Below are 16,149 nucleotides of genomic sequence, written 5' to 3'. Positions count from 1 at the left end.
TAAATCTTAACCATATTATGAAAAATGTCAGTGAAAAAGTAGCAAGGTGACATGAGACCTCATAATGCCTGTGGCTTCTCCTGTTGTGGACTGTATTGGACCTCATCATATTTTTGGGTACAAAACCAGAGTTACTGGACCGAAAGATGACAGAAGATCAAATTTACCATGCTATTCAACAGAGGCAGTGTTAAAGGGGAGACTGTGATGGTAAAACTAAAACTGTTGCTGACTGAAACTTGCAGTGCCACTCCTTTCTGTTGTTCCCTGGTCTCGCAAGGTAGCAATTCTCCTTTTAGCAGGAGCAGAGCTTTTGATGTGGTTTCTGCAGTGAAAACACTCCCTAGTAGGATTAGCAATTGAAATGGCTTCCCTGTGGATGAATGGAAACAGACCTTTGCCAAACAACAAGGATATTATCTTAGTAATATTGTCAGCATTCAGTAAACGCTCCTGACATCTAAGTTGTTATAAAAATCAAGATGCACAGGCTTTGCACATCAGTTTGGAGTTCCTGCTTGTCCTCAGTAGTGGCAAATGTTACACATTTCATGTATTCTTGGAGTCTCTTGGTATTTTCTATTCTATTGTTAGGACAAAATCATCAGTATCATGACATTCCTTTTCACAATGCTCACATACAAAGCTGTTAGTTTGAATTGGCACTGTTGTTAAAATCACAGCAAGGCTGTTGTAAGCAAACAATTTCTCCACGGTGTGTTTTTTGCTATTTAGGAAACACAGGTAGCCACAGTCCACTGTTTTACACCCAAATGAAGAATCTTCTCATCCCTCACACCTTCTCATACAAAGATAAAACTTCCTTAGAATTGCACAGCTCTCAGATGTTGTGCAATGGGTATGGTCTCCCCAAAACTCTCCTCTTGGAGCAGCCTTGTCTGGCATCAACCTTCCTTAATATGTGACTTAACATGCCCCACCTGAGCTGGAAGGTACATAGGCACAGTATAATATAGGGAAGGACAAAGCAGAGTCTGAGCACAGGAGCAGTTACAGCTTATTCCTCTCTCTTTTCCTCTGCTCTCTCTTTTTTCCTGTTCAGAGCAGTCTCTGGCATTCCTGCACTTTCCAGCCGGCAATCATCTGACTCTTCAAAGAGAAGAAAATACAAGCCTACCTGAAACAGGAGCTCCCAGGCAGATGTGCAGGCACTGAACAGTCACAACACAGCAGCACTCGCTGCAAATGGGAGGAGAGATGAAACAACACATGAAGGCGAACACTAGCTCAGCTCACGTGGTCCAGTAAAATCACTGAGTAATCTAATTTTACGCAGTCACTGAGCACATCTGTCTGCACAAACAGCAGGGGCCAGGCAATGCACCGTCTCATCCTAAAGGATAAACCATGAAGGTTTCAGGAATAACTAAGATGCCTAGTCTCTAGCAGAGTGCATTTTGCAAGAGAGACTTGCTGCTCATCCAAAGAAGAGCACTTTGCTTCCTACTTCAATTAATTTCCAGCAGGGAAAAACTACAACTACTCCTCATCAGCTGCTCAGTAGCAACAGCACAGCATTCTTTTCCTTGCTCATTTATCCTCCTGTGCAGAGAAAGCAAGACATAATTAAACATGTCCTAGTAGAGGACAGGCAGGCTGCGGTGGTGAAGTTGCTTTTCTTCTGTTCAATATAACTAGATTTTATAGGTGACATTGGTGTAGTCAAGGTATGGAGAGAGAGAGATACATTTTCTTACTGCAGATTAATGTACACATTATTGTAGGATACAAACGTGCACATACAGCTATTATTTGCAATGGAGGAGTATCCAAAGGTAGCTTACACTGGATTTTGCAAACATTTGGGCATTTTCTAACTTTATGAACATGAACCCAAGGTGTTCCCTCCAGTAGGTGAAGTGTGGCAGCTAGTGTCAGATCGTTAGGGACGTATCAGGTCAGAGCAGTGTCCCTGCAGCCTGGTCTCTGCATAGCCATGGGTCCCTTGCCAGCTATAGGTGCCTTAGCGGCTGGAGGAATGAAGCAACTCCATCTGCAAGTTTCTATGCCAGAGAGGAAGCAGCTACATGGATCACTCCTTTTATTTCTGATGGCTCTACTAAACATTTACAATTATCATGCTCTTTATTCTGGCAGTATAATTTATTGCCATATATGAAATGAGCAGAGAGTCTCTAGGGATCTAGAAAATGTCACCTGTTGGGAATCACTGAAAAATATATGTTTATTTTGCACTAATATAAACCAAAAATAGGCAGAAATAGCCTAAAGGGCGTAGCTGATTCTTCAGGTTCTCTGTGAACAGAACAAGAACTAATCATCTTAGATAGCATCAGGATAGGTGAAGATCAGACATTAGGGGAGCTTTGTAGTGATAAATAGTTAAATGTGGATTAGATTGTCTAGAGAGGCTGGAATTTTCCTGCTGATGGTTTCCAGGAGTAGGTTAGGCATTGCTTTTTCAGCAGTTTTGTAGGTCATATTGGTCCAGACCTGGTAATTTTCTAGGTCTTCTCCAACTCTCTTTGCTTTGACTGTTTGTATTACCCCATGTCTTAGCTTGTCTGTAGCCCGGCTGAGGATCTTGTTACATCTAGTAACTGTTAACAAAATAACTTCAGTATCACTCCAAATATACTCATCATCTCTACTACTTACCATTAACATTACAATTTTGGAAAGCTCAGAGTATTCCTGGACCACACTAGAAGGAAAAGCAATTGTATGATTCTTCATGAACACAAAAAGAAAATTTAATAAATGATAAATCTGTAACTGTTTACCTACTGGCAGGTTATTTCACCTCACGTCTTTTCTCATCAGAAAATGGATAAGCTTTATGCCTGTTCCATCTCTTTGCTTAGTTTTCTCTCAGGGAATTATCAGGACTATCTTTCAGAGGGCTCTGGTAGGTATCTGTCTTAAAGTCTTCCTGTCTGGGACAGACTTTTTATTAGGTTTGAGTAGAACCAAGCCAGGACTTCCCTTGAAAAAGTCTCTTTCCAACCCCACCAAGCTGTGAGCAGCAGTGAGGTGCCACCTCATTTGCAGGGCTCCAGAATATTCCAGAGGACTTTAGGATTGACAGTATCCCCATCACACTGCACTCCAGTGTGATGGGGATCTCTGTTTGTGTGATAATGTTAAGACATCCATGGCCACTAGAGCCTGCCAGGTTCTCAGTGAGAAATGATAGGCCTCTAGCAGAAGTTAACTTGTAACCAATGACAAATGCTGGTTGCCAGACTGGGGAAGAATCTGTGCAGCTGCAGTTTTCTTCCTGCCAGCAGAAGTGTTGCTTTTTGCAACCCCAAGCACAATGTTTTCCTTAGGGTTTAGCCTAAGATTAGCTTCCACTGCCTCGTTTTTCTCTGTGGAGGCTTTGGTCTATGCCAAGGTCTCCTCTTTGTATAACCAACAGTCTGGGCAAAGCAACCTGTGTAGATGACCCATCTGCCTCACACTGTGTAAAACTCAAACTCACGCTTAAAATCACCATTGCCATGCTGTGAAGACAGTCCTTTTCTCCTGTCCTTGCCAGCTACACCAATTAACCAGTATCACACTTCTGAGAACCAGCCCTGCTGTCATGCTGTATTAAGTTTTCACATCCATCTCTACATGTTTTTCCTAACTATCTTCTAGAGATGCTGATGAATGCATACCCACAACAGCACCCAACAAAACCCCTAAACTCTGTTTCAAATTGCTACACACCTTCCTGTTTGCTTTTGGTTTGGGTGCAGCCTCATGCTTGTGTCTTGGTCTCTTATTTTACTGCTTACAGAAAAACCTTTTATGGCTCTCTTACAGGAAGGGCAGGGGCTGCAATCACCAGTCACCATGAGGTTGAAGACAGACCCTGGCATTACCATAGCTGGGACAGTCTAGTCTCCCCATATCAGGTCACTGGCAGGTTGTAAAGAGGCTAGAAAAATACTGGAAATCTCCTGCCTTGCACAACATCACATTCCTCAGTTCCTCCAGCCAGCTTCATCTTGTCTGGTCCCTTCCTGCTAAGCAGCTTCTCCCAGGCTATGGTTTTCTTACTGGGTTTCCAGATTACCATATATAATTGGCAGCTGGTACCCTGGCATGGCTTTTCTGTCCCATGACGGGTTATTTCACAGGGGCTTTCTGGGACCTTCCTCTTGCACCATGACCAGATCCTTCCTTGAACTGCAATCCCACTCTGCAGTCTCAAAATTTTGCAAGTATCTTTTTGTTTCCTTCCACTTTGGCTCAATTCCTCTGTTTGGGAGCTACTTACAGCTTCCCGCCTGTTGCTCACAGTGATAACACTCCTTGGCCAAAACCCCAAGCCTATATTTAGATTAGTTTCTGCTGTAATCCTTTTTATTTGCAAAGAATGTGCACAAATACCCCTTTCCCCCATACCTACTGCAAGCAGAAAAAAAACCAGGCTGCTTTACTCCTAAAACTCTGCTCACTCCATCTCTCTGCGGTCTCTGTTCAAGAAGTGGCTGGTTAAGTTCACAAGAGAGAGGACGATTCTTGGACACACAGCAACCACACCCATCTTAGGAAGACCCTGATCTGCAAATGATTGGAGCCTGGAACATGCCACATTTATTTGGCTTGTTCCTTTGCTTGTCCATAAGCCTCAGCTTCTGGCACCTGCTGGGGACACAACACTGGGCTGGGATGTTATGACACTCCTAAGTTCCTGCTCCCTCTCTGAAGTGCACAAATGGTTGTTTTCTCACTCTCAGCTCCTTTTCGTATACATGCACATAGTTCAAGACAGCCACAAACACTGCCTTGCTCCAGGCAGTGGGTTGTCAGTGGATACTGAGGTTTCTCCAAGTCAGGTCTTGCTCAGGATGTTACACGCAGTCAATGTCTCAAACAGTGGCTTCTGTTGTTTTGGTGATGACTAAAACAGTGTGGGAATTTAAGTTGCTGCTGGTGGTTAGTCTGAACAGACCACAGAGAGGCACATTGCATCCCTCATTATGCTCTGAAGTTTCTTACATACCCAGCTTGTCATGTCTAGCATGAGGCCACCACATCCTCTAATCAATGCATCAGTTTCTGACTGAGTTGGCTTCTCTGTCAGAAAACAGTGGCTGAATTCATGTACCCGTATTCAAATAGTCCCATCTCAAAAATTTCAGCTGAGCCATCTTATAGTGGAAGTTAAGACTTTTTCCAGGGGCATTAGCTGTGGGATCTCCTGAGTTATAGCCACATTAATCATGAATTCCCCAAGAAACTGCCCTACCCCATTAAATACACTGGCATATTTTTTAATAAGGTCACCTGCCTTGTGTCAGCTGAGATGGAGTAATTCCCACTTTCATTACCAGTTTGATCAATTTAATATCCAGCCTGCTCAGGGACTGAGCACTAGCAATGCCAGCATGTGTACAGCATGAAATTTGTGATGTTTTACATACTATTCAATTGGGTTTAAAAGCACACCATGCCTGACGATGTCCTCCTGCTTTACCTTTCTGTAGCAAAGGTGGGTTCTTGCTCTCTGTTCCTTCAGTCAGTCCTTGCTGCATCAAATGGAAAACTGCACAGCCAGCTGGGAAGCTATGGATGAAGCCTTGACAAGTTCTCACTTTCTACTGGGATCGGACTGCTTCTGTGGGGACACTAGGAGAGTGGTCCTCTTTCTTTTGGCTGCCTGATCATAAGTATCTCATATTCAACCCTAGTTCAGGTTGCATAGATGCTGGGATTGTGTATCAGCTCTTTGGGGCAAAACTGTTGCAGGCCACCATACCACCCCCAGAGAGTCTGTCCTCAGTGTTCAGCACCTTCTGTTCTGTGGTGATTATCTCCACTGATGAAGCAGGACATGCTTCACAACACGGGGCCAGCAGCTTGTGAAGTAACCCCTGAGCCGTCTTGTCCACCCAGTTTTGCAAAAAGAACAGTTCTTCTGACTCTTCTTATAGAGCCACCTAAACCCAAGCAGTTGTTTTGGGGTTTTTTTCCTCCAATTAGTAGTGGAAAATGCTCATTTGCTCCTTTGGGTTGGGCTTTGGTCCTTTGCAACCCAGCTGATTCAGAGGGTTTCCCTCTGGGCGAGAAGAAATGGCAGCATGGCCAAGCAGAGAAGAGCAGGTGTGTGATAGATACATTCCAAAGCTCAGACCAGATGAATGTAAATATTACAAGATTTATTGGGGAAAAAAAATGACCCTATATTATTTGTAGATAATTTTTACAAAGTCTTCTGCGCTGATTACTTAATACTTGAGGGTTTGGGGAGCATCCTGGCTAGCAGCATCTCAGGAAAAAAAAACAAAAACCACCTCTATGACCAGGTGAGTTTACTAGAGAGACCATTTGTAATTTACTCAGCTCTATAATCTATAAAGCAAACTTCCTCCCACTAAAGCACAAAAATCTATGTCAGAAACAAACAACTCACACACACACACAAAAAAAAACCAAAACAAAACAAAACCACCAAAAACCCCTGCAAAATACCCTCCCAAGAAACTCCCAAATCCAAGCAGGATTTAGGATCCACTGGCTGCCACTCTCTGAAAGAGGTCAATTACTGTTTTAATCCACTGGTTACATCGAATGTTTCCTCCCTTCTCCACATCACCCCGATTAACAGCAAGCTAGCAATAAACGATGTATTCTCTCCATCCATCCACCCATCCATCCATCCAGCCAGCCAGCCGGCTGCTGTCCTAGTTTGGGGCAGCCTATCGAGCCACGTCATCGCCGGGAACAGCGATTAAACGGAGGAAGAAGCCTCTCCGCTGTCCTTTGTCCCCTGTGCCACTGGATGGCAATGCTGACTAAAGGATCGCGGAGGCTGGAGGTGGAGAAGGGAGGTGGGGAAAGAGGTGGGTAGGCAGAGCCGGCAGGCGAGTCCGTGGGAAACGCGTCCCGCTGGAACATCGTGTCACTTCCAACCTGACAGCAGATGCACGACTCGCAGAGAGTGATTCCTTCCTCAGGACCCCCGGATCTGAAGGACTTGAATCATGGAAAACTAGTGTTTGGTATCGAGGGGTTCCCGGCAGGAGTGAGTAAGAGTCACACATTGGCACCGCTTGCTAGAAATTGCCCAATTCTTTATACTTAAAAACTCGACTTTGTAAAAACGACTTTGTAAGCATGGCATTGCCGGGCTCAATGACTATTCAGTGAACTCATTTGAATGTGCATAGACAGGGATTGCTTGAACTGCTGCATCAAAGAGAAATGCTGAAATGAGTCATTTGTGAATCATGGCTTATTTTCTGTTGTTAGCTCATCTGGAATCCCATGGTGATCAAACAGCCTTTTACAATGTGTTAATACATCGCTACTCCATGTGTTTAGCAACAGCTCAGCTCCAATAAATTGTAGGTAGTCACCCATTATAAAGACGTAGTGTTTTCTGCTGTGTGTAAAGAGAACTTGGAGATGAAAACACATGCAAAAACTCACGCTGTTCCAAACACTCTTCAACGCTGCTTGCACTCTGATTTCACACATGCTTTTCTGTCTCCTTGCTTGCAGGACAAAGTCCAGCCAGAAGAGCTTGTCTGCAAGGGGGAGTGCTCCCATCCTACAGGAGAGCTGCAGGCAGACCCGCCACTAGGAGTCAGGTCGCTTTCCAGGCACAGGAATGAAAGGAAGGCAGGAGAAAAACACCTTCGGCAGCAGTTTAAGGTAAGGCCCTCGTTTCCAAATTGGTGGCTGCCCTCAGCAACGCTGGTTGTCCCTGTCCTACACCTTTGGCTCCATGGACTGGAGAGCTTTGGCCAGACTGTTATCTTGTTATCAGGAACTGATCTGCTTAAATTTGGAGGAGAGGGTAATCACCTCCCTTTTTAATTTATTTTATTTTTTCGTTAATGACCTGAATCAGTCCAGCAGGTCTGCAAAAAGTTGACAGGAGACTGAGGAAGAGGGTGTGAATCCCCTAAGGCTCCTATTGTCATTGAACTCTCCGTGGTATGAAACCGCAGCCCGAGGTGCTGAGCTTCTCCCCCAAGCGACTGAGGCTCAGGAACCAACTCGCTTCTGCCAGCTCTTTTATTGGAGTGAGCGGCTGGAGATGGCAACATCTTCAACCAGCACAGCAAGCTTCACCACAACCCGTCTGTCAGTGCCCTAAGCCCTGTCTGCTTGTATATGAGTTACATGGCCGTAAAGTCCAAATACTCTCTGCCATCAGCTACTCAGGCTTCTTCTGTCACACATAATTGTAGCTCAAAGGTCCTGAATAATTGCAGTCATATTGGGCCTGATCCAGCCCCAATAATAATCTTAATAATGCTGCTCTTAACCAGCCACATGAATCTCTTTCAATCCCCAACGCAGGCTCCGTCATGCTGTAATTCAGTAGAGGAGGCCATTCACTGTTGGGCTAATTTAGTTTAAAATGCAGACAGCCTATTTATGGGACAATTTTTTGTTCCTGCTCTAAATTCTTATGCTCAATCAACAGCCTGTAAACCGGGTCAAGCCAACACATGACCCATTAGTGTAGGCAGTTGGGGCTTACAGCTCCCTCATAAGTGGGATAGATCCCCTATTTAGCTAATGGGTCCCGTTGAGTGGAAAAAAAAAAAAACACAGAAACCCTTTTCCTGCACTGGAAATCAATTTCATATGATCAGAGTTGAGTTTGACCCCCATACTCACCCAGCTGAGTAGCCGCCAGCTTTTGCAACCAACACGGGCCTTCCAAAATGAAGCAGCACCCTCTGAGCAGGCAGAGCACAAAACGGAGGTAAGAAAAGAGCTTCACCCACTGAGATTAAGACTATCCTCCCACTGTTCATGCTGTGGTAGTGGGATTCACAGGAATGTGGGGAAAGGCTTTCCTCCTGAGGAGGGCCCACATGAACACAGGACTGTAAATGAAGCTCAGATAGGTCCAAGATGGGTCTAAAAGACTATTAAGTAGTTTATTCACAAGTTTTGAAACCTCAACATGTTGCAAGACGAAGCATGGATTAAGCAGCTGGAAGGTGGGCAGCAAGGCAGGTGTCTTGGGTCCTTACCCAGGACAAGTCTCCTGATTTAAGCACTCCCTTCCCTTTTCTCTTCAAGATTATTTTAAGCTGACTGGCTGACTTCAGCAGCGTGCTTTACCAAGAGCTTTGGTGGTGCAACCCGATACTGTGTGAAGGGAGGGGAAGGGTGGAAACGGAACAAGAAATGAGGGGGAGGGAGGTGAGAGATGCCTTTTGGGACAGCTTCTTCCAGTGTGAGGAGCTGTGGCCTTAGGGGCCAGATTTATCTGCGACAAGGGAGGCTGTCGTGGAAGAGCTGCTGAAAGCAGTAATAAGCACTCCAGGTGGGAAACAAAGGCAGGGCAACCACCCACCCATAAATATAGGCAGGGCAGGTCTACATCTACATTGCCTACAGCTGGGGCCATCTGTCTAAAGGCTTGGGAAGGGTAAAATAGGCGTCAGGAGAGGAAGAGTGAGCTAGGTTAAGTGTGAAGCAGGTGATACTGATTCTGGGGCAAGTGATAGCCTGTCTCCATTTGCATGCCATATTTTTGCAGTGACATTTAGCAGAGTGTGTGTGTGTGTGTGTGTGTGTTTCCTGAGTAGCCCCAAACAAACACCACACCCCTCAGACGATCACATCTCTTACACATTTTGAAATAAATACTGACAACTAGAAGGCGGGAAAAGAGGCAAGGACTTAGGAGACTCGCTTCTGCAAAGCCCATTCATACTGAGATCTCCACCAGAATAAATCTCACCAGAACTCAGGGTGGATGTGTTTTCTCTTTGGCTAGTTCCCTCACCTTGTCCCTGTACCCTTAGATGACTCACTTCATTCCTCTGTGTCCCAGTTATCTTGAACATACAGGATAAATAATGCCACCTACATCAGAGAAAATATTTACAGTATTTTCTATGTTTTTATGCTGAATTTCCTCTGCTTCTGCCTTTGCCTTTGAAGAACACAGGGACTTAAATTGCAGTCCCGTGGCAGAGATAGAGACATGTATTTCCCACAAGGACAGTATTGACTGTCCAGTTTGTAAATCTCTCCCCATGAGAACATGAAACACTTCAAATGTTTTATTTTTGCTTATTTATTTAAGGCTTTTTCCAATCTGCACCTCATGCATACTGGGAGATACAAAGATGTAGAAAAGATGATTGATAAGTGTCGTGACTTCAGGAAGTGGCACTTTAAAAACATTAGTCACTTTGGATAAAGTTGCCAAAGAGGGCAATTCCAGCATCTCGAGGAGGAGGAGTAAGGAGAGGAAAATCGCATACCTCATCTTAGGATCAGGCTGGTGGGTAGCATTATTCAGGCTGTCCTTGCAGAGCAATCCCACATTCAAGCGTGGTGTTTCTGGTGCTATGTTGAAGAAGGAAAAGTCTAAGGTTGTTCTGCCACTGGATTTCCCAAAAAGGAGACACACAGGGGCGCCAAAGACTTAAGAAAAGAAATCTAAGCCAGAGCCTTTTCCTGCACAGCTCTTTCCTGGGCACCCGGTGAAGTCAGAGAACAAGAAGGGCTCTGCTCCAGAGCGGGTAATGTTAACGGAGCAGTTTATCAGCCTGGGCCTGATTTCATCTGCAAACGCGCTGGGGCTTCGCAATCGCTTAAACTTGCCTGGTGTAAGCAGGCCAGGTAGCTGCTGGCTGCTAAAAAACTTCATGCCTCCTGCAACTTGAGTCCTAAGGAGCCGCTGCAGAAGGAGGGACGGTGTTGGGTGCCCAACGCCTGTGGAAGGCTGATGCATCACTTTGTCATCCTTGCACAGCACTCGCAAGCACAGTCCCAAAGTCGCTTTGAACGGATTTCCCAGCTAATTTTGCTCCAGTATGGTAATACCACCCTTCAGAAAATAGGAAGTTTTCTGTCTGGTCCCCAAGTAATTATTTGCTTTCATGAGTGTGATGATGATGATGATGATGGTCCAAATCTCTGTCCAGTAGGTTTGCCCTTACGAGCTGAATCTAGCGTGGTGGTGTCTGCATCTGCTGTAGTGGACACCAAGGTAAAAATCCCCAGGATGGCTCTTAAACAGATACAGGCCAGCTGTAATCTCTGTCTTCCAACCACACCCTCATTTTCACTTGACATAGAGAGTTGTTTAGTGTAAGGCTGATTACATCAGCGTTTGACTGCCATTAGATTATGCATATAGCAGGTTGGTATTCCTTCAGCAGCTATACAAAACTCTTATTCCAGATTACCCAGTGCATGGCCTTCTCTTTGACTCACTTCCAGAGGTTTTACTCCATTGTTGTCAAAGGGGAAAGCAGGACATGTTGGTATAAAACACAAACGCAACTGAGCCAAGTAAACTACACCCATAGTATAGGCTGCCACAAAAAAAAAAAAAGCCATGTTTTTCAATATTTTGTTTTGTTTTGCTCTCCACCAAGTGATATATCTTACTGACAACTTGCTCTAGCCATTCAGCATTGTTTTTTAATTCCATAAAGTGTCATGGGGTGTAGGCACGTACTAGGACAATGGCTAGAGCTAATGTTAAAGGCTAAATGTATTGCAGCTGCACTCAAGCTGGGCTAGATTAAAGACTACAGCTTTGGAAGTTTGAAAACAAAAATCACTTAAGAGTGGTTTTGTGCAGATTAATATTGTTTCAGACATCAGAGCCTCCAACAGTCATTTTCCAGTAATATGGCTTTTTGTAATTATTCAACACTTCAAAATATATGCCTTATAGAAGGCAGTTCTAATGTTAGCATAGACATATCAAAAAAGATTTTATTTAAACTCTGCTATGGGTAATACCAACCTTTTTTTTAAAAAAACATGTCTTGGAGTTATTAGTGTGTTTTATTCAATGCACTAAAGAATTATATTCTTCTTCCAATATATCATATCATGCTGGGATGGATACAACACCAAAGTACCATTAGAGAATCCGAGAGTTTAAAACATGAGTGATCAAGTTGAGCTATCAAAGAGTACAATTAGGCACCTGTCTGGAAGTGACCTGTTTTATAGAGTGCCTGATTACCTGCTGCTCCTCTTGATATTGCTTTCCTGGCTATGGGACACATTGTCACCAGCAGTAGGAGGAGCAAGTACTGGTCTGGTAGTTAGTTCAGTCCCAATTCTTGGCTTCCTTTTCTTCCCTTGATCTCCAGGAAACCAGCTGCAAGACCTTGGGGAAATTCCTTATCTTCCTCTTACATCAGTTTACTTATCTATAAAGCAGATAAACTAATAACAGTGTACCTCTTGAGGGTTTGTTGAGGCTTATTATACAGTAGTGAGTGCTTTGCGAGGGAAGTCATTATAAAAACGACACTGTTAACATGACATGAAGGTAACATGAAGGAGCCCTGTTCTGCCCCACGCAGTTAGCGGAGCTCTGTTATTTGCTTTAGCAGAAACAGGGATTTGGCCTATGCTTAAATGACTTGCATTTGTTTTTCTTCTTGAATGCTAATATATAGTTAAGAGATGGCTTTACAAGGAAAGCTCATTCCTGCCTATATGTAAATATTTAGCAGCTGAATAGACATTAATTTACAGGGCACAGTTTCTGCTTCTTCACCATGGATGTTAGTACAGACTCATTTTAAGCTGCTACAGATCAGAAGATACACCAAAATTACCAGATCAAAACCCTTCCCATATAAGTGTAGACACACAGAATTTATTTTACTGGGCAATTAAATGTGTAAGATAAATATCCCTGGGGGAGAAGGGTTGTTTGAGGTTTTATGGCATATCTTATTATGGGCTCAGTTTCGAAATCTTTATCCAAGCAAAACTCTCCATGTAGAAACTTAATGCCAGAGCATAACTTTGTTTCATACTCAAGATGTGTGCAGTTGGGTGGATATGTGCAGTTTCATCAGTGGATTTTGGAGCAGAGGGGGCTGGAGGCAGTGAAGCTTCACCTGAAGAAAAGCAGCCCCTTCTGGAACGTTTGTATTGGCAATAACACTTTGATCAGGCATTTTGCTTTGAAGGACCTTAGGCAGCATACTGGATTTTATCTGACAGTTTTTATTGTTGAAAAATTAAAAATAAGAGTGAAATAAAACCTGTTTGTAATTATTTTTGAATGGCATGGTCAGTAAAACTGCAATCTACGGTAGCTATGAGATTGTTGGCAAAAGTTGCCTGTGTTTCAAAAGCAAAAGCTTTTTTTGAGGACACGTGAGCAGTCAGAATAGCCCAGAAAATACTCCAATTTTGTATCACAGCTGCAAATGCAACTATTTTCTTAAAAATGGGTGGAGTTTTTCTATTTAGGAAATTGAATGTACAACAGAAAAAGGTGCCAGATGGGAGTAAGCAAATAACCAGATCTTGACATGCTTATAGTAGATATACTTCTCTTATAAAGACGAAAGTGCTTGGTGTCTTTAGGGTGAATTTATTCTGCTTTACAAAAAAAAGAAAAAAAAAGAAAAAAAAAAGAAAAAAAAAAAGATAAGTTCCTCATAAGCATTTATATCTGAAACCATACAACTGCTCCCTGAGCAATCAAAAAAAGCTGAAGCACTAAGTTTTCTCCCATCAATGCTTGATTCATAGAGATAGTCTTTTTAGGACTTCATTTTCTGGACATGTCAACGACAGTACCTAGCCTGAAAGGGCCTAGGTTGGGAAAGAGTTATCTGCTGAAACAGACTGTACCTGCTACATTTCCATAGGACGTCTATTGCATGGGAATTTGTACCATGTGGTTGCTCATGCAAACACCATCTAGTCCCCAGCAGATGAATTCTATTGGTACCGCAGTGTGCACTCAGGTTTAACTCTTGATTACTTCCCGGTTTTACTTGTTTAGTTGCTTTAGCGCAGTTAGTTTGGCAAATAAATATTAAAGAAGCAGGGGAGACACACGTGCTCCTTGGAAAAACTTAGCTTTTTCTCTTCCAAAACCAAAATTTTTGTCTCCCGTTCAAAAAGTTGCACGCAGGTGTCCCCCCGCCCCCCCAGCCTTTTCATTTGGCGCTGGAAAATAAACAACCCACAACTATTTATATGCAGAACTAATACCCGAATTGATCACTCCCTGACGATACTCTGGGGCTTCAGAGGGCCGGGCCGGGTGCCCAAGGAAGGAGAGGGCAGCAGGGGACGCCCCGAGAGGCGCCGAACCCAGGGGCGCAGCATCCTCATCTTCATCATCCTCGGCGGGGGCCGCGCAGGGAAGCCCGCTCCGCTCCCTCTGGTTGCCCCACGCCTGAAGGGACACCCAGCACTCCTCTCCAAAGCGCGTCCTGCAGCAAATCCCTGACGGAGGAAGCGGGAGGGAGAAGGGGAGGGAAGGATGCGCCGGTTTCCTTGAGCTCCCGGGAGCGGATGGAGCGACCTGTTGCGCGCAGGCGGTGAGCTCCCCTCCCGTGGGAAACGGCCTTACAGGGAAACAAACTCTGCTAAAAGGAGCAGCCGGGAAGACGGCACCGTGGGCAGGCCAGTCGCAGGTGGAAGCGGATGGATTCCTCTTCTTAACTTTTCTTTCCTCTCCTTCACACCATCCCCAAGCCGCGCATGGAAAAGAACCTCCCCGGACGCGCCGGGGAGAGAGTTGAAGCTGCTCCTCCCCGAGAGCCGGCTTTCCCGCAGCAAGGCATAAAAGCGAGGCGCAAACCCCTAGATTAACTGAGGAAAAACCGCTAACAGCACCCTTCCTCCCTCCTTCTTCGGCACCAGCCTCCCAAAATTAATTGAATTATACCGGACCGCAAAGTACGAGGCGAGGAAGGGTGGAGGTGTCTATTTTCTTCTTATTTTATTTTTTTGTTTGTTTTAATCTTTGTTTTGCAGGGTTTAGGGTGGTTTGGGTTTTGGTTGTTTGTTGCTTGTTGTTGTTTTTCTTTTCTTTTTGTTAATGCGCTGCAAGCTTTTGCCTCTTTCCCTCCGCGCCCCGCTCTGCTCAAAGATGCCCCCAGGAAGACGCCTCGGTCCCCGAGGCAGATGCGACCCTCATCCCGGAGTGCCCCCCGACCCCCCTAAAGCCGAGGCAGACCCACACCGACCTTAACCTCTCCTTTCTCCCTCCGAAAACACCGACTCCGGGAATTCAGCCTGGGGAGAGGACCCGGGAAGCTCCCTCCTGACCCCGACGAGAAGGGACCCCTCTCCGCTGCCCCGGAACGGGCTGCAAGCGGTCCCACGGGCACAGGCCACTGCCAAAAGATGAAATATTTTTATATTTTCTTTTTAAAAGAGCTATAATGCGTCAGCGAGCTGGTGGAAATCAGCCGCGGTGAGCCTCTCCTCATATGAGGCGGGGAGGAGGGAAAAGCAACAGTGGTGAGGGATAACCAACCCTAAATTCCCCGCAGAGCACGGTTTATCCCACCGCTCTTGCGGGCTCACCCGGGGGGGGCAGGCAGCGTAAGCAGGAGGGAGAAGGAAAGATGTGGCTGGGAGCTGGAAGCCGGGGACAGTCCAGACTCGGGGGTGCAAGGACCGTCGGTAACTCAAACCTCGGCGCCGGGCAGGGGAAAGCTCCCCGAGAGTTTCTCTTCCCTCCCCCCCGGCAATTCCTGGCGGAACGGGGGCAGGCAGGGCTTTGTCCTGCCACCCGCGCTGTGACACACGGGGAGGGACCCGTCGCGTCCATCGGAAATAAATCAGAGGGGATGGAGCTTAGCGGTGACTCCGATCCACCTGCCAAAATCGCTCCCAGCCTGGAACGAGACGGTGTGAAAAAGGAAAAAAAACGAAGAAAGAAAGGAAAAAAAAAAGATGCATTATGTCTTTGCTTTAAAAGAGATTATTTTGTCTGAGGAGAAAAGTTTCGGCAGCCTCCCATATCCTCTGCGCGGGGAGGAGGCAGCGGCAGGGCAGACAGGACGAAGAAGACACCCAGAATTGGCCCCTAGAGGATGACAGCAGCCCGGGATGGGGTGGGTTCAGACTCCTGCACCTTTACGTGGCGGATTTGCCCTCCAGGCTGCCAGGGAAAGGAGTCTCCTAAAGCCCTGGGCCAGGGAAGCCGAATTAATACCCGAAGTGCGGTCACCGAACGCCCCGGGGAGGGGAAAAGGAGCGCCCCACAACCCCTGGGGGTTTGTTGTCTCATGCCCAGGCCTTGCCCTTCTCCCCAGGGCTTAAAAAAAAAAAAAAAAGGGCAGAAATGAGCCCGGTGCGAGCAAGGGCTGCCCCACAGCCCTAAGAGTCCTGCAAGAGCTGGGCTGCGGGACCTGGGGAGATATTCCTCGGCCTAGGGAGTCGTGGAGGCAGGGAGAA

The sequence above is a fragment of the Phaenicophaeus curvirostris genome, chromosome 3, assembly GCF_032191515.1.
Source record: "Phaenicophaeus curvirostris isolate KB17595 chromosome 3, BPBGC_Pcur_1.0, whole genome shotgun sequence".
Classification (NCBI taxonomy): domain Eukaryota; kingdom Metazoa; phylum Chordata; class Aves; order Cuculiformes; family Cuculidae; genus Phaenicophaeus; species Phaenicophaeus curvirostris.
The sequence above is the reverse complement of the archived record's forward strand: the minus strand, read 5'-3'. Positions refer to the sequence as shown.